Source organism: Lactuca virosa, chromosome 1 (assembly GCF_052849685.1).
Source record: "Lactuca virosa cultivar CGN04683 chromosome 1, Lactuca_virosa_CGN04683_v6, whole genome shotgun sequence".
NCBI classification, from domain to species: domain Eukaryota; kingdom Viridiplantae; phylum Streptophyta; class Magnoliopsida; order Asterales; family Asteraceae; genus Lactuca; species Lactuca virosa.
The window spans coordinates 130,091,327-130,113,853 of record NC_136426.1 but is presented as its reverse complement, the minus strand read 5'-3'; positions in this window follow the sequence as shown (position 1 = coordinate 130,113,853).

Here is a 22,527-nt window from a genome sequence, read left to right as displayed (position 1 = left end):
ATATATATATATATATATGAATTTCATGTTGGATTGGTTCAACTTAAGGAAATTCAATATATTGCGTTCTCAAAATTCGATTATGATTACGACATCCCTCTTCATAGTCAAATTTAGAGAACATGGCAAATAAAAATTTTTGTAGCAAAAGACTGGTCTAGAATCATGTCTTTATGTGAGACATCATGAATCGTGTCCCATTTGCTTTGGGTACAGGATCGATTGCATGTGCTATAATATTTATCCTTTCTAAAATTTTCCAAATGCCTGGGACATTAAGAAGGGAAAACGTCTAGAATTGGATATGACTAAAATGATTAAGCAATTGTCGAGGACAATCTAAGGTTTACCAAAGATTGGTTGCTCAGGGACAGTTGGAAGTATAGCGCAAATTTTGGAAGGACCATATTGACATATTCTGAAAAGAGGCATCTCTTGTTCAGAAGTGATAGTCAAAATGAGAATATGGAGTTGTGTCCATAGGTGGAAGTTATCTGTGTAAGATTAGAAAACTTAATGCAAGAAGCATGGTCAAAGCAATGTACTTTGAATATGAGACTTAGTTTCCATGGAGTTGATCTCCATTGGAATACCTTATAATGATTGTTGACAAGTCTTTGTGACTTTGTACATATTCATTACAAGAGGGTCAGTGCATATAAGTTTAAAATCTAACAGATTTCAATAAATGATAAGAATTTGGAATTTTTTACATTTACGATAAGGATTTGGGAGTGTGAAATTAGAATCATTGAAATTATGTTCAGTTGGTTTATTTCACAAATTAAGGATCATAAACAAACATAGAGTGCATACTTGGTGTATGGCAAAGCTATTGTTTTGAAAAACATAGTGTACATGCTTGGAGCATGGGACAACTAGTGTTTTTAATTCAAGTATAAAGTTGATAAAACTGAAACAATGAATAATGAGTAATCGGTATGGTGATAAATAAAAGTGTCTTATTTATATTCATAGGTTTTGATACCATATTGGATTCAATTATTCTTGTGTTTCATTTTGCATGTTTTGACTTCCAGAATAAACTAGGTTATTCTTCCCGAATGACTAAGTTATTCAAACTATCCACAGTCGGTAATATGTTGGAAGTAGATATGAATCAAGATTGACATGGGTTGGCTTGTAGAGGTCTAAGATGTTGGACAAAGTGGTGCTACAACACTCATGAGTGCTCATAAGTTCTGAGTATTGGATTCAACCCACGCTCATTTGAATCACTTCATGGATTTTATCACGAGTGATCATGAGACGATAATATCTTATATTCTTAAAACCTAGAGATATGAGTTGTTACTATGAGTTGGTTATACATTGATTGCATGAAAACGCATTGGTAACTCGATGTTATAAAACGTGTCTTTGTGTATGATTCAACAAGTAGTAGAACAAGCCATATGAGTCGAAGTTTATCCATTCCATTTACCTTCGGGATAAAAGCGATATCTGTGGGGCCCCTATGATTTAGTGATGACACATGTGAGTGCTTGGCCAAGCCAGGACTGATTTGATTTGTTCAATCAGTCAGTCATCATGAATCGGAAATCGGAAAAAAACAAATGGACAGAGAGAATGATTGATAATCCATGTCTCAGTCCATATGATATCTAGAATGGAGGAATATATGATCACTTATCTAATGGACAAGTCATTGACAAAGGTTAGAGATCATCGGCAAGGTCAGAGTTCGACGGAAGCTTTTGAGAGCTACGATTGCCAGTCGGTTCTTGAAGTCATACGCAACAATAGTTTTAGACTTATCCAAGTGGGAGACTGGTGGATTAATGTCTAAGTCCATAACTATAATTGGTAAGACTTGACCCGACCCGGCATGGTCAATTTGGGTTGCATGGCATCATGCATTTGGATAGACTATAATGAGAGAAATAACACTTACGGTTTCTTAATATATTATAAGTTATAATATATTAATAAGATTATTTAATTAGTATTGATCAAGAATTAATCTAGAATTAATTAAGTGATCAAAAGAAGACTAATTAAATATATGGGTTGATTGTGTAAATCACCCATACTTGTATAGTGGGCTAATGCTCCATGGATTGTCAAGTTGGGCTAAAACCCATAAGATGCTCCATGGATGCTCCATGGTATGTTTGAACCCATGGATCCAAGGAAATGGAAAGCCATGACAATTAGGGTTTACCCTAATTGTCACTAACTATATAAGCATCTTATTGTTGACAAAATCGGCCACTAGAGTATGATAATAAGGGCTAGCCGATTTTATGAAGTGTGATGTTCTCTCTAAGTTATTCCAAAAGCATATGATGTTGTGTGAACCACTTGAGGTGTCACACTTGGGGCACTAGGCACTCAAGCTTCATGAAGTCATTCTACATCAAAGAGGTATGTAATTCTAACTTGATATATTCATATGAATCAATGTTATTATGCTAGTTAGGATGAATACCTTGGAAAGTTCATATTTGTATGTATAATAGAGAAAACATAGATCCAATGTATTAGGGTTGCATGTACACTTAGGAGTGTTAGAATGTTCAAAACCCAACACTAAGGTCAGATGATACATGCGAATCTTGTTTGCTTGGAAAGATGACTAAATCACCTTTCACTGGTTCTTGTGAAAGAGGTGAAGGATTGTTGGATCTCATACACACGGATGCGTGTGGGCCCTTCAGATCCACCAATAGGGATGCAAATCGATTTTATGTGACTTTTACCGTTGATTATAGCATATATGGATATATCTACTTAATAAAGCATAAGTCAGAGACCTTTGAAAAGTTCAAAGAGTTTAAACATGAATTCGAAAATCAATTGGGCAGGAAGATCAAGATGCTCAAATCCGATAGGGGTGGTGAGTATCTTAGTATCGAGTTCCACGAATACCTCAAGGAATGTGGAATTGTTTCACAATTGACACCTCCTAGGACACCACAACTTAATGGTATGGCTGAGAGGCATAATCGAACCTTGTTGGACATGGTTCATTCCATGATGAGTCGAGCTTCGCTTCCGATATCATTTTAGGGGTATGCCTTAGAGAGTTCCGCCCATATTCTTAATATAGACCCTACAAAGAAGGTTGCCAAAACACCTCATGAGATGTGGACATGGAAGATTCCCTTGTTGGCACATATCAAGGTTTGGGGTTGTTAAGCTTCCGTTAGACGAGAGACTCACGACAAGCTTGAACCTTGAAGTGAGCGATGTATTTTCATCGGCTATCCACAGAAGTCCTTTGGATACTTGTTCTACAGACCTAGTGAATACGTGGTCTTCGTAGCACGAAGGGGAGTCTTTCACGAGAGAGAGAGAGATCATGCGCAAAGGGGACAGTGGGAGCACAATTGATCTTGAATAAATTCAAGAGGCAAGCGATGAAGGAACCTCTAACGCTAGCGCTTAAGCCGAGGAATAGATTCCTATTGAACCAACTGACGATTCATTTCCTCTTAGACGTTCCAGTCGAGTTAGAATGGCACCTGAGTTTTATGGATTCCATATTACTACAGATGGTGATACGTTTATCAGTGATAGTACACTGGTCAATTTGGATGAGCCTTCTAACTACAAGGAAGTCATGGTGGGCCCTGAGTCTGCTAAATGGAAAGAGGCAATGGAGAACGTGATCCAGTCCATGTATGACAACCAGGTTTGGAATTTGGTTGACAATGTGCCAGGTCGTAAGACAGTTGGGTGCAAATGGATCTTCAACAAGAAGACCGACATGGATGGAAAGGCACACACGTTCAAGGCACGATTGATTGCAAAGGGCTTTACTCAACCCCCAGGGGTTGACTATGATGAGACATTTTCACCAGTGGCTAAGATTAAATCTATCAGGGTTATGTTAGCCATAGCTGCATTTCATGATTATTAAATATGGTATATGGATGTCAAAACCGCTTTGCTTAATGGAAAGTTGGCTGAAGATGTTTACATGAGTCAGCCAGAAGGTTTTGTTGGATGCTAAATACCCCAATAGAGTGTGTAATCTTGAAAAGTCAATCTATGGATTGAAACAAGCTTCTCGCAAATGGAATATTTGCTTTGATGAGAAGGTCAAAGAGTTTGGCTTCTCTAGGAGTGAGGATGAGTCCTGTGTATATGTCAAATATAGTGGGAGTATAGTCAGCTTTTTTGTATTGTATGTTGATGACATACTACTCACAGGAAACGACGTTCCAACCTTGCAGGATGTTAAATCCTGGCTTGGAAAGTGTTTTGCTATGAAGGATCTAGGAGAGGCTGCATATATTCTAGGAATAAGGATTTTGAGAAATAGGAGTAGAAGACTAATTGGACTTAGTCAAAGTACGTATTTGGATAAGGTGCTAAAGCGTTTTAGCATGAAAAATTCAAAGTAGGGAGAATTACCTATCTAGAGTAATACGAAACTGGGTAAGACTCAAAGTCCGAGTACCGATGCATAGATAGCATAAATGAGTCGAGTTCCATATGCTTCCGTCGTTGGCTCAATCATGTACACTATGACATGTACTCGCCCTGACGTAGCTTTTGCTTTTAGCATGGTTAGTCGACATCAGGGAAATCTGGGTAAAGCTCATTGGATAGCAGTTAAGAACATTCTTAAGTATCTACGAAGGACGAAGGACTAGGTCCTTGTGCTTGGTGGCAGTGATGACTTAAGAGTTACTAGGTATAGCGACGCCAGCTTTCAGACAGACAGAGACAACTTTCGTTCTTAGTCAGGCTGGGTGTTTACCCTTAATGGAAGAGCTGTGACTTGGAAAAGTTCCAAGCAAGAAACTGTAGCTGATTCAACATGCGAGTCAGAGTATATAGTTGCGAGCGAAGTGTCAAAGGAGGCTATATGGTTGAAGAACTTCAATGGAGACCTTGGAGTTATACCAGCTATTAAGGAGCCGATGGATATTTTATGCGATAATGAAGGTGCGGTTATCTTAACCAAGGAACCAAGGGATCATGGAAGATCTACACATATCGACAGAAACTACCACTTTATCAGACATCGAGTGGAAGAAGGACACCTCGTTGTTAAGAGGGTATCATCAGAAGAGAATCATGCCGATCCCCTCACAAAGGGTCTTAGTAGGGTTTATCACGTTCAGCATGCGAGGAGCATTGCTCTAAAGGATGATATTAGTTTTAGTGATTAGATAGATATTTAAAAACTTGTAACAAATAAATCTAATTGACATTTGATGATTAAATAAATGGAGATTTGTTTATGAGTATTGTTTACTATCTTTTGTCAATTGTTTATCTTTGTGTTTCAACTTTTCATGTTATACTTCCCGAATAATTGGATTATTCAAAACATCCACAGTCGATCATACTTTGGAAGTAAGTAGTGAATTAAGACTGTCATGAATTGGATTGTAGATTGTCTAAGTGTTTAGACATAACAATGGTTTGCTGCAACATTCATGAGTACTTCTGAAATGGAGATTTGAGTATTGGACTGACCCACGCTCATAGAATTACTTCATGGAATTTATCACGGGTAATTATGAGACGTTAATATTGTATAATCTTTAAACCGTGATATATGAGTTGTTGTTTATGAGTTGGTTGTGCATTGATAATGTGTGAACGCATCATTAACTTGATGTTATAAAACGTATTGTTTTGTACAATTTGATGAGTAAATAGTACAAGCATATAAGTCAAAGTTTATCTGTTCCTTTTGCCCTAACAGGAAAAGCGATATCTTGGGCCCCTCGATGATTTGTTGTTGACTTATGTGTCGGGCCCAGTCAGGACTAAATTGATGTGTTCAATTAAGTTCTTTTTCATTACAAATTAGAAATCAGGAAACAAATTGTTGGGAAATCAGAATGATTCTATTCCATGTCATTTGTCCACATGATATCTTCAAGAACGGAGGATTATATGATCGCTTATCCTAGGACACGTAACTGACTAGGTCAAAGTTCGACAACGGCTTTTGAAAGCTACAATGTGTTGGTCAAAATTTGAAGTTATACTTGTAATTATAGTTATTAGCCTTATCCAAGTGGGACACTATTAGATTAGGTGTCTAAGCCCATAACAACAATTGGTATATACTTGAATTGATTGTAGCACACAATCCTTTTTGGTTGCCTTCCCTCTTGCAACTTGACAGGATGACTTTTGGAGAGAAGTTGAATTTATTATTTGGAATAATAAGTTGGTGCATAAAATGATTTATGAATATATTATAAGAATAACATATTAATTAGAAATCATAATAATAACTAGTATTTAATCATAAATTAATTTGGAATTAATTTTGGGATTAAAGGAACTGATTAAAAGTGTAAGGGTTATTTTGCAATTAATTGATAGTTGTGAAATTGGGCCCTTGGACCCCTTGTATGGGAGTGGACGAAAATTATAGGGAGGCCCTATAAGTTTTCGTCCAAGGCTTCTAATTAGGGTGTCCATGGTGAAATATCCCAAACATGCAGTCCAAAAATTTCATTTTAAAGTCATTTATAAGAATCATACATATCATCCATCATGTAAAAGTCATAAACCATGTATCTCAAAATATCATAGCATCTGTCAAAATATATCAGAGTATAAACATCCCAGGCTAAAAAAATGGTGTGTACATTGCAATCATCCCGAGCTGCTCTTTTGTAAACCAAAGTACTTGAAACCAAAACTGAAAACTGTAAGCACGAAGCTTAGTGAGTCTCCCCAATCTACCACATACCATACACATGTCACAAAAACACATCGTGGTCCCCACCCTGCTATATCGGGCCCCGCTCGACATCGAGCAAAGCTCGGTATACACATGATCATATCAACAATTACATAAACATAATCACATAATCATAAGCATATAAACATCACATTGGGCCTTGCCCACTATATCGGGCCCCGTCCGACATCAGCTTGCCCGACATCGGACCAAAGTCTGGTATACATATAACATACCACCAAGCATATAACATACACATAACATAACCATAACTTGGGCCTAGCCCACTATATCGGGCCCCGCCCGGCATCGAATAAAGTTTGGTATACATAAGCATATCAACATATACATATAGACATAAATACATAGCATAAACATATAAACCCTCCTCGGGCCCCGCCCGACATCGGGCCGGAAGCTGGAAACATACTAACATTCCTCGGGAACCGCCCCGACATCGGACCAAAGTCCGGAAACATACAAATACAAATACATGCAAGAATCACAAAGACATCAAGCATACAAACATTCCTCGGGACTGCCCCAGCATCGATTCAAAACCGGGAAAAACATATAAACCTACATCGAGCCCCGCCCAGCATCGGACCATAGTACGGAACTACTACTAACTAAACGGGTCGGACTTGGTGCCTTAGACTCGTTCCTACTGGAAGAGGACTCACATCACACTGCTGAAGTCCTGCTGACAAAACCCTAGCTGCTGGATGACAGATTTCCGAATCTGTCAACATCAAAATAACACCCAATTAATAATTGGGTTCCAACACATATCCATAAGTCCATGCTTGGGGTAAAAGACTACTTTACCCCTATCTTAGCTTGATTCAAGCCCAAGGCCCAAACCAAATGCCCAAAAGTCTAATAATGAACCAAGGCCCAACTATGGCCCAATTTTCCAAATTGGGCCCAAACCTTTACATGGTCTTACCCTAAGGCCCAACCATTTATTCTTGGTCTAACACTTGGTATTCTAATTGTCCAATATCTCATAATTATCAAGGCTCGGTTATGACCCATCTATGGCCTAATTTTCCCAATTGGGCCCAAGCCTATACAATAGGCCTTATCCTAATGCCCAATCCAAATATGCTAGTCCATTTACTTGTTAATAGTTGGCCCATCAAGAGTCCATACATCTAGGCCCAACAGAAAGGCCCAACTCTAAACCCAACACAATTAGGGTTTTCACATGAAATGATGATTTGGGTTAAGTGTTTCCCACTTAACCCATTAAGGACTTAATCCATTAAGTCCATCAATCTACTAGGTCAATCAAAATGTGTAATTGGGCATAATTCACACTTCAATCCACTGGTCCAAACACGGGTCCCGGCAGTCCAAAACTAACATAACCCAAAATTAGGGTTTTCTAAACCCTAATTAGGGTTTCCAACCCAATCACAATCCAACTAAATCCCAAGGGCCACCGACGGCAGTAACAGCGGTTCCCGACATTGCATTCACAGAAAAATAAACGAGAAAGAGAGAAAGATAGGTTGCAGAGGACTTACCATGTTGTTCCGGTGACTCACGACCCTCACATGACGGTGATTCAGCCCTCCCTCGGTCACCAGTGATCTTTCGGCGGTCCTCGACGTCTCTAGTGGCAGCGGGAGTTGTTGTGGCGGCACTCATCGGTGCGACAGTAGGTGGCAGACGGACCTGGTGAGGCAAGCGACGGCTGGTGGAAGACTTCCAAGGTGGTGGCGGCTGGTTCGTCCTTAGGGTTAGGGTTTAGATGATCCAATGGGAGGAAAAAGGATGGCACCGGTTATGCCCGTGTCCATTCAAACTTTTAATTCCTTTATCCAATATTAGTCCCTCCCCATCATATTGTTTTCAATTTGAATCCAACACTTACAGTTTATCCCTACTTCCATAAAGTCTTTCATAATAAGTCCAGAAATTACCAATCAACCCCCTAAGCCTTCAAATCTTTTCAATTTAAGTCCATTAATTACCAAACACACCCTGACTTCTGAAATCCTTTTCAAATTAACTCCAGAACTTACACTTTTAACCCCCAACTTCTAAAATTGTAACAATTAACACTCGAGACCAACACCTTGCTATATTATTATGGATTTTAGGGCACACCCTAGCCTTCCCCAGGGTAACCATGACCAACCTTTTGCAAGGCCCTAAAATCCGCAGATGAGCGAGTTCCTTGTAACAAGATCACATCTACTCCGTCTGAAATCTGCAGTCTCGAGGTTCCCAATAGAAAACAGAATTACCGACCTAATTATCCCTGCAGATCACTTATACTTGGCCAAGGATCAGATAATCTCGCTGTGAGTGACTTAGCATAACCCAAGCTATCTGTGACTCTAACCATACATGAAATCCTAAAATACCATTTCTGCTTGAGACCCGAAACTGTCTGAAGCACTGATATGCTTGAAACACTGAACTGCCTGAAATAGCATGCTGTCACATGGCTGCTTTCCAAAAGCCACTAGTACCTCCCTGGTTTTAATTCGTTCACGAGTCATCTGAAATACCGGGTTCCGGCCCGGTTGCGGAGCCAAAGGACTCCCACATGGTCGCACCATACGATTTCCGAACAAAATCCTTGTCTGTCAATAGTTTCCCGTAGTTATCTTGCCACTGCGGCTCTAACGATTTTCTGATCTAATTGATCGGGTCCATACGTCGGATCCTGACATCACCCAAACCCAATGCTAAAAGTGAATGCTACATGACCAAGGGTAGCCTTAAATCACACACGAACTTATACGGTCAATCGCTTCCTTGATCCTGTGACTGCGGTGATGTTCCTACATCTTATCAATGGTTCAAACAGGTCTAATTCATCTGGGGAAATCCATAAGCCAATCTGTGGATTTTCCACGCCTTACTGCTACACCCGAATTGGTGGGTACTACTCTTCCTTCTACGTTCCAACACACTCCCTTGCTATCTACTAACCTAGTGAATGCTACAACTACACCCGCAGACTTACAACACTCTAGCACTATCTGCTAACCTTGTGAATGCTACGGCTACACCCGCAGACTTACAATACTTCTAACACTATCTGATAACCTTGTGAATGCTATGGCTACACCCGCAGACTTATAACACTTCCCATACTATCTGCTAACCTTGTGAATGCTACGGCTACACCCACAAACTTACAACACTTCCCACACCATATGGCTGCTAGTGAATGCTACGGCTATCCCGCAGTCTTACAACACTTTCCACGTTGTCTCTCTACTGGTGAATGTTACGGCTATCCCGCAGTCTTACAACACTTTCCACACTGGGTCGAAGATGTGCTTGACCTAACACTTAACTGAACTCATGTACTGACTGGAATCCCCAACCTGATTCCCCAAGGCCTGCTATCATGTGAGCCCGCTACATCAAAATTGTTCCCATGATTGTGATCGAAGCATCACTGTAACTACAAAGTCATCAACTGCCTCTAGCAAGGTCAGAATCGGTGCCTCGCATAACCGCTGTCTGAGGGTCTCGAAAGCTGCCTGCCGCTCAGGCCCCCAGTGAAAGGCCACTGACTTCTTGGTCGGTCGGGTCAAAGGAACTGCAATCTTGGAGAAGTCCTGAGTAAATCTCTGGTAATAACCCGCTAGACCCAGGAAACTCCGAATCTCAGTTGGAGACCTCGGAATCTCCCACTGCATCACAGCCTCTATCTTGGCCGGATCGACTAGTATACCCTTCTGGTTGACAAGGTGCCCCCGAAATTGCACCTTGCGCAACCAGAACTCACATTGGAGAACCTTGCAAAAAGTCTCTCCCTCCTCGGAGTCTCTAGCGCCTCCCTCGGGTGCTCCTCGTGCTGCTCCTCAGTCTTGGTATAAACCAAGACGACGTTGTACTCTCTCAATCCCGCAATTTGGAAAATGATCTTTTGCTATCCGCTAATAATGCTCGGTATGCAGTTGGCGTATGACATCTCTTGAAAATATAATTCAAACACAATATGAGGATAACCAAGAGTTACAATTACTCAATCCCTTGGAACGAAATGCTCCACAGTGCAGTTTCCCGCATGTGCTGCACTGAATCTGGCCCTGCTGGCCTCTCAAAAACTGATCTGAAATCTTGGGTCTCCTTCCGAGACCCTTCAATATAAGCAACTGATCTGGTTCCCTCTTCCCAATGTGCTCCAAGTCAATATCCCGTTCTTGGGCTCTAAAATTCATATCATTCAGGGTCTCACACCCCGAATGTCATGATACATTACCTTATTTATTTCCTCAACTATTGCATACTATGGTACCAACTAAGCTCTCTCCCGAGACTTGGCAGTGATCTCTGCCCCAGTCTCAGTAGTTTGGCGGAGATCTAACAACTCCCGTGCCAACTGTTGTGCCTCAATCGTCTGGGCAAACTCTACCTGGAATCTGGTCGAAAAGTCATCCCATGACATAGCATCGACTGCATCATCACCCAACGCACTACCAACCTATTTCCATGAATCACGTGCTCCGTCCTTCATGAGATAGGAAGTAAGTCAAACCTTGTCCCCTTCGGGCAACGACTGATACGAAAAGCGTTGGCGACATCTGCCAACTATCTGCTGCTAGCAATGGGGTCCCTAGCCCCATGATAATCTGGAGCTTCACAAGTTCTGAACTCCCAAAGCATCCACGTACGTGTCCATATCATGGCCGTTATCTCAATGCGGAATGCACTCAGCCTCTCATTACAAATCTCTAAAATGCCCTCCTTGATCATACTGAGATCACAGGAGTCTGGTAAGTGATACTGTACATAACCTCAGATGGAATGAACTCCATCATCTGATCATCGAGCTGTCCGACTCTAGACTCCGACCCTGATCCCTCGTCGACACCAGAACTGCCCTCTGGTCTACCATGTAGCGTCACCATGTAACATACATGTTTTGAGATCGTGTTTTATATAAATAATATTATGAAATATTATGTGATATTGAGTATTGACTTCTAACAGATAGTTTTTACTAGAAATAAGGTAAAACTATGTTTAGAATCACTCATAAATTATTGGAAGTCTTATGAGATTCCAATTAAAAGCTAAATAGTGAAATTTAGCGAAAATATAAAAATTGAAATAAGTAAAATTTTATTGTTGAAAGTTGTAGATAATCTCGTTAGAAACGTATAGGCGAAAACCTCATCGAAATCCGAGTTGTAACGAAGAAGTTATGACCAATCAAAAATCCGTGATAAAACCGGCACGGTGCCGAATGACGTAAAAAGTGAGTTTTTGATAAACTACTTTTTAGCCTTAGTGATCTAAATGAAAGTCGTAGTATTCGTTAAACCGAGAAGTTCGATAAAAATAACGCCAAAATCTGACTTCGTATGAGGAAGTTATGATTTTTACAAGTTTCAGCTTAGCAGTAGACAGCTAAAAACTAGAATTTTAGATCGAGTGATTTTTAGCCTACACAACCTAAACAAGAATCGAAGGTCTCGTCATTAGTAGTACAACGGTAAAAAGTCTGACGAAAACGGACGTCGGATGAAGAAGTTATGAATTTTTAACGGATTTACCAGTCCCGGTCTGTTAAAAATAATAATCTAAAAATAAAGTCAAAACTTTCCGACGAAGTCTAAACGAAAGTTGTAGAACATAATTTTCTCTACGCGTGCATATAAAGAACGTCAAAAACGGAGCTCGTATAAGAAAGTTATGGATTTTACAAGATTTGGCACAATTATCGAGAAAAATCGCATGAATAATGATTGCCACGTCACCCTCGCTCGGAGCTGGCCACGTGTCCGAAGCTGCTGCGTGGCAGGTCCGAGAAGCGACGCGTGTCGCACAGGTGTCCGAAGGAAGCCACGTGATCCTCGCATGCACCCACGTGATCCGACCCGCGTGTAAGCTCCTAATTCGACCGAGGAGGAGGCCCAATCCGAAGCAGCCAGCTCTTCGACCGAAGCTTCGCCCTGATGCCGCGTGTTCCGAGCCTCGCACACATGCCCCCCTCTCCTCACTTCGGATCCGAGGCTCGCACCTATATAAGGGGTGCGAGACCTCCCGGTTAGATGTTTGAATTTTGGTCTTTTTCACCCCTTTTCAACATTTTCTTACATTCCGACTTCCCCTGAAGCCCCGGTACTTATTCCAAAGCCCGAAGCACGCCCCGAGATTCCCAAGAAGCCCGAAAAATTTATCTTTTCGGTTTCGAAGCTCTACCTTCGCAGAGCCCGGTTTTCAACAAAACTCCCGGTTTTCAACGAAGAAAGTCATATTTAGAGCCGAAGTGCTGCCCGAATTACTATTTTGACCCCCGGTTATTTCTCGGTGAGTTTAATATATAGGAAAAATTGTATGTTATATTTTATATGTGCTATGTGCTTTTCGGTGTTATTATTCCGGTTTATTTTCCCGTGTTAAATTTTATTCGCTATGTTTAATAGCAAAGTAATACCTTTGACCATTGATGAGTGAAAGGACTTAGATTCATATTGGTACTGGTACGTAGCCTCTAGCCATGTAGAACATGTCTCCGTAAGAGAATGATTTCTATTCTATGGTATTGGCAGAAGGTTAGATAGGGTTATAAGCCTGAAATCTACCAAAAAGGTTAATCCGAAGTTGTATGTCTTCTGTGCCAATTGGGCCAAAGCTTTATTAATGTATATCAAGTATGGTAATTGTTATGTCTCATTGGTTGTATATTTTTGAATCAAATCAATGATTGATATGGAAAGTTTGTCACATGATTCACATATGCCTTTGTTGTTCCTTGATCCTCCTTGCCTCTGCCATAGTAAAGTATATATAAATAACATAACGTTATATTGTATCTACTATTGAACTCACTAAGAGTCACCGCTTACCCCTCTCAAGGTTTAACTAATTTGTAGGAGATAAGCATCCAGTATAGTGATATACTGGTAGAAGATTTTTGAATAGTTTGAAACTACTGTTTTGATAGAAGATTTTCGAATAGTTTGAAACTATTGTAATTTGCACTCCCATATGTATAAAACTATAGTATCCTGGGGAGTTATGTAATATATAACACTATGAAATAATGGGTTTGTATCCAGTAGTTTGTAACAGCTTTATCAATATAAAATATTGTTTTATGAATATGCATGTAGCATGTTTTGGAATAACTATATTGTCAAGTATGAAAGTTTGGGTCTTTCAGAAATATGAAAGTATAGAATGGGGTGCTTTCAATCATGGTATCAGAGCAGTGGTTTAAGTGAACTAAATTCCATGGATTGGTATTTAGACTTAAACTATTGGAAGCTCAATATATGAACTTAATCATTGTAAGTATAGGGATACAAACCATAGGAAATATATATATAAAAGTATTAGGTAATAGTAAACCCTAATATTCTAAAAATACAATATTACTCCCTATTGCAGAGCAATGGCTGAACAGGTTAGTAGCCATACCCCCGAGGTCGGTGGAGGTCCTCAACCTGAGGAAGTGAACACTCCAGTATCTCCTCGTGAGGAGCGACTCTTAGGTAAACTTACCGGCGTTATTCGACAGACTCTCGAGGAACACAAAAAGAGTGGTGATAAAGGAAAAGAGAAAGCCACTGGAGAATCTTCGAGAGGAGAGGTGAAGCGTCCCTCGTTCAAGGATTTCAAAAGTAGCGGTGCTACAGAATTTTCTGGTGTTCTTAATCCAATTGTTGTTCTTACTTGGATCCAGAACACGGAGAAAGTGTTTCGTATTTCTCATGTGGATGATGAAGACAAGGCTAACTATACTTCTGCAATGCTCATCGGAGAAGCCTTTGTCTGGTGGGAAGCAACCTATGAAGCTCTCATCAGGTTTGACCAGGAGAATTTATCCTGGGAAATGTTCAAAACTCGTGTGCTAGAGAAGTACTGTCCTCTAGACATGAGGAGGAGGTTGGGGAAAGAATTCCTCGAGCTTAAATAGGGAGGAATGACTGTGAATGAGTATGAAACTCAGTTTAATCAAAGAGCAAGATTTTCTACAAAGTATATCCCAACTGAAGACGAGAAAATTCAGTTGTTCATGGAGGGACTACGGCACGAAATCCACGATTTCATTGCCAATCGGGAGGTTCTATGATTCGATAAAGCTGTTGAGTATGCTCAAAGGCGTGAGCATAACTTAGAGATACGTGGTGCCACTCTTACTGCTCCAAAGCATCCACGTACTGAAAGAACTGTTCCGGTTCCTTCTTTTCTACCAGCTCAATCCGTTCGGACTGAGCCTGGTAATCAAGTGCAAACTCAAAATGCCTCTCGTGGACGCAGTAGATCACAATCTTTTTCTATTCAATCGCCTTCATGTCGTGTTTGTGGTAGGAATCATCCGGGCCCATGCAAAATAGACAAGGAATCCATTGTTTGTTTTGGATGTGGAGAAAAGGGTCATATAAAGCCAACTTGCCCAAGAAAGGATGTTACTTGTTTTGCATGTGGTATTACTGGCCACAAGAAGCGTTTTTGCCCCACTCTTACTAGTCAGATGACGGAAAGTCAAGCTTCCGTTCAACAACCGGCGAAAAGTCAAGCTCCTGTTCAACAATCAAGGGGTACTCCAATTAAAAAGGAGGAGGTTCCAAAAGCTAAGGGTCGTGCATTCCAGATCACCACAGAAGAGGCACGCGAGGACCCGAATGTTGTGACGGGTACATTTCTTGTTAACTCTAGACCTGCTCACCTCTTATTTGATTCTGGTGCCTCAGATTCTTTTGTGTCTTATGAATTTGCGCATTCTTTTCAAATTGCTTGCTATGCACTTGCGCAACCTTTTCACGTAGAGACTGCTGGAAGTATATCATTACTTGCTGATAAAGTCTATAGGAATTGTGTTATAGAAATTGAAGGCTAAAATTTTCTTGCTAATCTAATTCCTATCTCCTTGCCCAACTTTGACATTATTCTCGGCATGGATTGGTTGTCAAAGAACCACTCAGACCTCTTGTGTTATGAAAAGATAGTACGTATTCCCATTGAAGGGGAGAATCCTATCTATGTCTATGGTGAACAAGGAACCTTAAAAATAATATCTTTCCTCAAAGCCCGTAAATTCATATCGAAAGGGTGTTCTATCTATCTGGCCTACACGGTCGATGTCTCAAAAGAAGATAAGAAAACGGTGAATAATGTTCCCATTGCTAAGGAATATCCAGATGTTTTTCCCGAAGAATTGCCTGGACTTCCTCCAGACAGGCAAGTAGAATTCCGAATTGACCTTGTGCCTGGTGCTGCTCCGATTGCTAAGACTCCTTATCGTCTTGCGCCAGCTGAAATGAAAGAAATGATGATTCAACTGCAGGAATTACTTGACAAAGGCTTTATCCGACCAAGTACCTCTCCCTGGGGTGCTCCGGTATTGTTTGTCAAGAAGAAGGACGGATCGATGCGGATGTGCATTGATTATCGTGAGCTGAATAAGGTGACTATCAAGAACAAGTATCCACTACCTCGCATCGACGATTTGTTCGATCAACTTCAGGGTGTTAGCTATTTCTCCAAGATTGATCTAAGATCTAGCTATCATTAGTTGAAAGTTCACGAGCAGGATGTACCGAAGACTGCTTTTCGTACTCGATATGGGCATTACGAATTCCTTGTTATGCCATTTGGTTTAACGAATGCTCCTGCTGTATTCATGGATATGATGAATCGGGTATGCCGCCCAATGCTCGATAAATCTGTCATCGTATTCATTGATGATATTATAATCTATTCCAAGTCTGAAGCTGATCATGCCATTTATATTCGTGCGGTATTAGAACTTCTTCGAAAGGAGAAACTTTATGCTAAATTCTCGAAATGTGAATTTTGGCTTCGCTAAGTTCAATTTCTCGGCCATGTTATTTCTGGTGACGGTGTATCCGTAGATCCTACTAAAATTGAAGCTATTGTAAATTGGGAAGTGCCTCGTAATGCTTCCGAAATGCGTAGTTTCTGGGGTCTCGCGGGATATTAACGGAGATTTATTAAGGACTTTTCTCGTATAGCCGTACCTCTCACGAGTCTTACACGAAAGGAAGTGAAGTTCGAATGGGGTGATGCCCAAGAAAAAGCTTTCTCAACTCTAAAAGATCTTTTGACCCATGCTCCAATCTTATCACTTCCAGAAGGTGATGATGATTTCTCTGTATATATCGATGCTTCAAGATTAGGACTCGGTTGTGTGTTGATGCAACGTGGTAAAGTGATAGCCTATGCGTCAAGACAACTGAAAGATTATGAAAAGAATTATCCCACTCATGATATCGAACTCGCTGCAGTGGTATTTGCCCTAAAACTTTGGAGACATTACCTCTTTGGTACAAAATGTCAATTGTATACCGACCACAAGAGTCTCAAGTATATATTCAGTCAGCAAACTCTGAATATGAGACAACAACGAGCCATGGAGCTGATCAAAGACTATGACTGTGAAATCCTATATCATCCTGGAAAAGCTAATGTAGTTGCCGATGCACTTAGCAGAAAGGTTTATCGTAATAGTATGTGTTATGCTATTACTCACACCACAGTAAAGTTCACTATCCTAGATGAACTAGAGAAATGGCAAGTAGAGGCCCTAAAGCCAGAAAATGTGAAGAAAGAAGGGATGGTACATTACACCGATGTTTTACTTGATGATCCACGAGGATTGAAGGTATTCAAGAATCGACTATGGATTCCGAAGATTGGTGGATTAAGAAAGAAGATTTTAGATGAAGCCCATAAGTCTAAACTGTCAATACATCCTGGTACAAGTAAAATGTACTATGATGTAAGAGCTGATTATTGGTGGCCTGGATTAAAGAGAGACATTGGAAGATATGTACAAGAATGCTTAGTATGCTTACAAGTCAAAATAGAGCACCAAAAGCCTTAGTGTACCTGTATGGAAATGGGAAGAACTGTCCATGGATTTTATTACCAAATTGCCAAAGATTGCTAACAGCATGATAGCATTTGGGTAATCGTCGACCGCCTGACTAAAAGCGCTCATTTTCTTGCCATGCGTGAAACGGCTCCAATTGAGAAATACACACAAGTATACTTGGATGAAATTGTTGCAAGACATGGTGTGCCACTAAAGATCGTTTCCGATCGTGATACTCGCTTCACTTCTCACTTTTGGGCGAGTATGCAACATGAATTGGGATCTCGAGTTGCTCTCAGCACAGCCTATCATCCCCAGACAGATGGTCAGACGGAGAGAACAATCCAAACTGTAGAAGATATGCTTCGTGCATGTGTCTTGGAGTTCGGTGGTAAGTGGGATAAATACTTACCTCTTGTCGAATTCTCGTATAATAACAGTTACCACGCTTCAATTAAAATGCCACCATATGAGGCATTATATGGTCGCAAGTGTCGTACTCCATTATGTTGGCGTGAAATAGGACAGAAAATCCTTGGTGGCCCTGAAATGATTCAAGACACCACCGACAAGATTCAAATTGTACGAGAAAGAATGAAAGCCGCCCAGGATCGACAAAAGTCCTATACGGAAAAGAGGAGGCGACCAATAGAATTCCAGGTGGGGGATTTTGTAATGTTGAAGGTATCCCCATGGAAAGGTCTTATGCGATTTGGAAAGAAAGGAAAACTAAGTCCTAGATTTGTTGGTCCTTTCAAAATCCTTTAGAGGATTGGTAAACAAGCATACCGCTTGGAATTGCCTGAATATTTGGCAGGTATTCATGATGTCTTCCATGTGAGTTATCTGCGCAAATGCTTGAGCATCTATGATGAGGCAGTTCCATTATCCGAGGTGAAACTGGATAATAAGTTAACTTATGTAGAAGAGCCTGAAGAGATTGTAAACGAAAGAACGACTAAGCTACGTAATAAAGAAGTAGAGTTGGTGCTTGTCAAGTGGAAACACCATCGAGGCCCGAACAATACTTGGGAAAATAAGAATGAGATAAGAGCGAAATACCCCCATTTAGTTTAATCGATGTAATTTCGGGGACGAAATTCTCAAAAGGAGGAGGTATTTGTAACATACACGTTTTGAGATCGTGTTTTATATAAATAATATTATGAAATATTACGTGATATTGAGTATTGAGTTCTAACAGATAGTTTTTACTAGAAATAAGGTAAAACTATGTTTAGAATCACTCATAAATTATTGGAAGTCTTATGAGATTCCAATTAAAAGCTAAATAGTGAAATTTAGCGAAAATATAAAAATTGAAATAAGTAAAATTTTATTGTTGAAAGTTGTAGATAATCTCGTTAGAAACGTATAGGCGAAAACCTCATCGAAATCCGAGTTGTAACGAAGAAGTTATGACCAATCAAAGATCCGCGATAAAACCGGCACGGTGCCGAATGACGTAAAAAGTGAGTTTTTGATAAACTACTTTTTAGCCTTAGTGATCTAAATGAAAGTCGTAGTATTCGTTAAACCGAGAAGTTCAATAAAAAGAACGCCAAAATCTGACTTCGTATGAGGAAGTTATGATTTTTACAAGTTTCAGCTTAGCAGTAGACAGCTAAAAACTCGAATTTTAGAGCGAGTGATTTTTAGCCGACACAACCTAAACGAGATTCGAAGGTCTCGTCATTAGTAGTACAACGGTAAAAAGTCTGACGAAACCGGACGTCGGATGAAGAAGTTATGAATTTTTAACGGATTTACCAGTCCCGGTCTGTTAAAAATAATAATATAAAAATAAAGTCAAAATTTTCCGACGAAGTCTAAACGAAAGTTGTAGAGCATAATTTTCTCTACGCGTGCATATAAAGAACGTCAAAAACGAAGCTCGTATGAGAAAGTTATGGATTTTACAAGATTTGGCACAATTTTTGAGAAAAATCGCATGAATAGTGATTGCCACGTCACCCTCGCTCAGAGCTGGCCACGTGTCCGAAGCTGCTGCGTGGCAGGTCCAAGAAGCGACTCGTGTCGCACAGGTGTCCGAAGGAAGCCACGTGATCCTCGCATGCACCCACGTGATCCGACCCGCGTGTAAACTCCTGATTCGACCGAGGAGGAGGCCCAATCCGAAGCAGCCAGCTCTTCGACCGAAGCTTCGCCCTGCTGCCGCGTGTTCCGAGCCTCGCACACATGCTCCCCTCTCCTCACTTCGGATCCGAGGCTCGCACCTATATAAGGGGTGCGAGACCTCCCGGTTAGATGTTTGAATTTTGGTCTTTTTCACCCCTTTTCAACATTTTCTTACATTCCGACTTCCCCCGAAGCCCCGGTACTTATTCCAAAGCCCGAAGCGCGCCCCGAGATTCCCGACAAGCCTGAAAAATTTATCTTTTCGGTTTCGAAGCTCTACCTTCGCAGAGCCCGGTTTTCAAGAAAACTCCCGGTTTTCAACGAAGAAAGTCATATTTAGAGCCGAAGTGCTGCCCGAATTACTATTTTGACCCCCGGTTATTTCTCGGTGAGTTTAATATATAGGAAAAATTGTATGTTATATTTTATATGTGCTATGTGCTTTTCGGTGTTATTATTCCGGTTTATTTTCCCGTGTTAAATTTTATTCGCTATGTTTAATAGCAAAGTAATACCTTTGACCATTGATCAGTGAAAGGACTTAGATTCATATTGGTACTGGTACGTAGCCTCTAGCCATGTATAACATGTCTCCGTAAGAGAATGATTTCTATTCTATGGTATTGGCAGAAGGTTAGATAGGGCTATAAGCCTGAAATCTACCAAAAAGGTTAATCCGAAGTTGTATGTCTTCTGTGCCAATTGGGCCAAAGCTTTATTAATGTATATCAAGTATGGTAATTGTTATGTCTCATTGGTTGTATATTTTTGAATCAAATCAATGATTGATATGGAAAGTTTGTCACATGATTCACATATGCCTTTGTTGTTCCTTGATCATCCTTGCCTCTGCCATAGTAAAGTATATGTAAATAACATAACGTTATATTGTATCTATTATTGAACTCACTAAGCGTCACCGCTTACCCCTCTCAATGTTTAACTAATTTGCAGGAGATAAGCATCCAGTATAGTGATATACTGGTAGAAGATTTTTGAATAGTTTGAAACTACTGTTTTGATAGAAGATTTTCGAATAGTTTGAAACTATTGTATTTTGCACTCCCATATGTATAAAACTATAGTATCCTGGGGAGTTATGTAATATATAACACTATGAAATAGTGGGTTTGTATCCAGTAGTTTGTAACAGCTTTATCAATATAAAATATTGTTTTATGAATATGCATGTAGCATGTTTTGGAATAACTATATTGTCAAGTATGAAAGTTTGGATCTTTCAGAAATATGAAAGTATAGAATGGGGTCCTTTCACACCATACTCGAAAATATATCATAACCATCATCAGAATACTCATCATTATCGAGGGATCACACACACTACAAGTTCCCCAGTTTTATCTCAGCCTTCCTTGATTTGAGTATGGATCCTCTGCTTTTAGTAGTACAGGCCCATACTACATTCCACACTTATCCGTACTTTCCTCAATAACTGCCCCGATTCCACTAAGACCCTTCTACCACTACTGCTGATCTCATTCTAAATTCATCCTAGGTTTGCCCTAGGGTAATCACCAACCCACTCTCTGCCATCATCTGCATAAGAAGTCCCTGCTATCTCCCCCTAACTAGCTCGCAAATACTATTACATATCACAAAGACTATATAATTCTTCGAATGAGAGGTTATACCTTACAACGGTTAGACTCAAACGAGAGCTGCGAAATAAGGCTAAACCTAACCTTCTGAAATTATTTAGTCCTCGCAATATGTAACTTAACATATTTGTTTACTAGTTAGTAAAAGATAACTAGAACTCGTAAAAGCACAAAGCAAGTAGCATTCGAGCATTGAGTACACATAATCACGCATATCACATTCAGGACATCACTGACTAATTTGTACTAGCATGCGGTTCATAAAGCTGAGATACATATAACAGGCACATAAGGCATCCTTCCTAGATCCTTATCCCTAATCTAGCATGCAATTCTCATAAAGCTGCTACACATATAATAGGTATATAAGGCATCCTTCCTAGATCCTTAGTCCTAATCTAGCATGCAATTCTCATAAACATATCATAACATAACGTGTATCGGTAATTTGGGAGTACTTACTTAAGCTCGGTTAATTGCATGCACCACACCCTTTTTCTCTTTTCAAAGTTCTTTTCTATTTTAAAAATTCTTTTGTAAAAATGATTTTCTTTTGAATTTTTTCATACCATGTCCTTAGTTTGAGTTCAGACACACCCGAGAGTGTGCCCGAATCCCTCAAACCAAGGCTCTGATACCAACTCGAAATATCCCAAAAATACAGTCCAAAAATTTCATTTTAAAGTCATTTATAAGAATAATACATATCATCCATCATATAAAAGTCATAAACCATGTATCTCACAATATCATAGCATCTGTCAAAATATATCAGAGTATAAACATCCCAGGCTAAACAAATGGTGTGTGCACTGCAATCATCCCGAGCTCCACTTTTGAAAACCAAAGTACCTGAAACCAAAACTGAAAACTATAAGCACAAAGCTTAGTTAGTCTCCCCAATCTACCACATACCATACACATGTCACACAAACACATCGTAGGCCCCGCCCTGCTACATCGGGCCCCGCCCGGCATCGAGCAAAGCTCAGTATACACATGATCATATCAACAATTACATAAACATAATCACATAATCATAAGCATATAAACATCACATTGGGCCTTGCCCGCTACATCGGGCCTCGCCCGACATCGGCTTGCCCGACATCGGGCCCCCGCTCGGCATCCGACCGCATTGGGCATCGGGCCCCGCCCGTCATCAGACCAAATTACGGTATACATATAACATACCACACGCATATAACATAAACATCACTTGGGCCTAGCGCACTCCATCGGGCCCCGCCCGACATCGA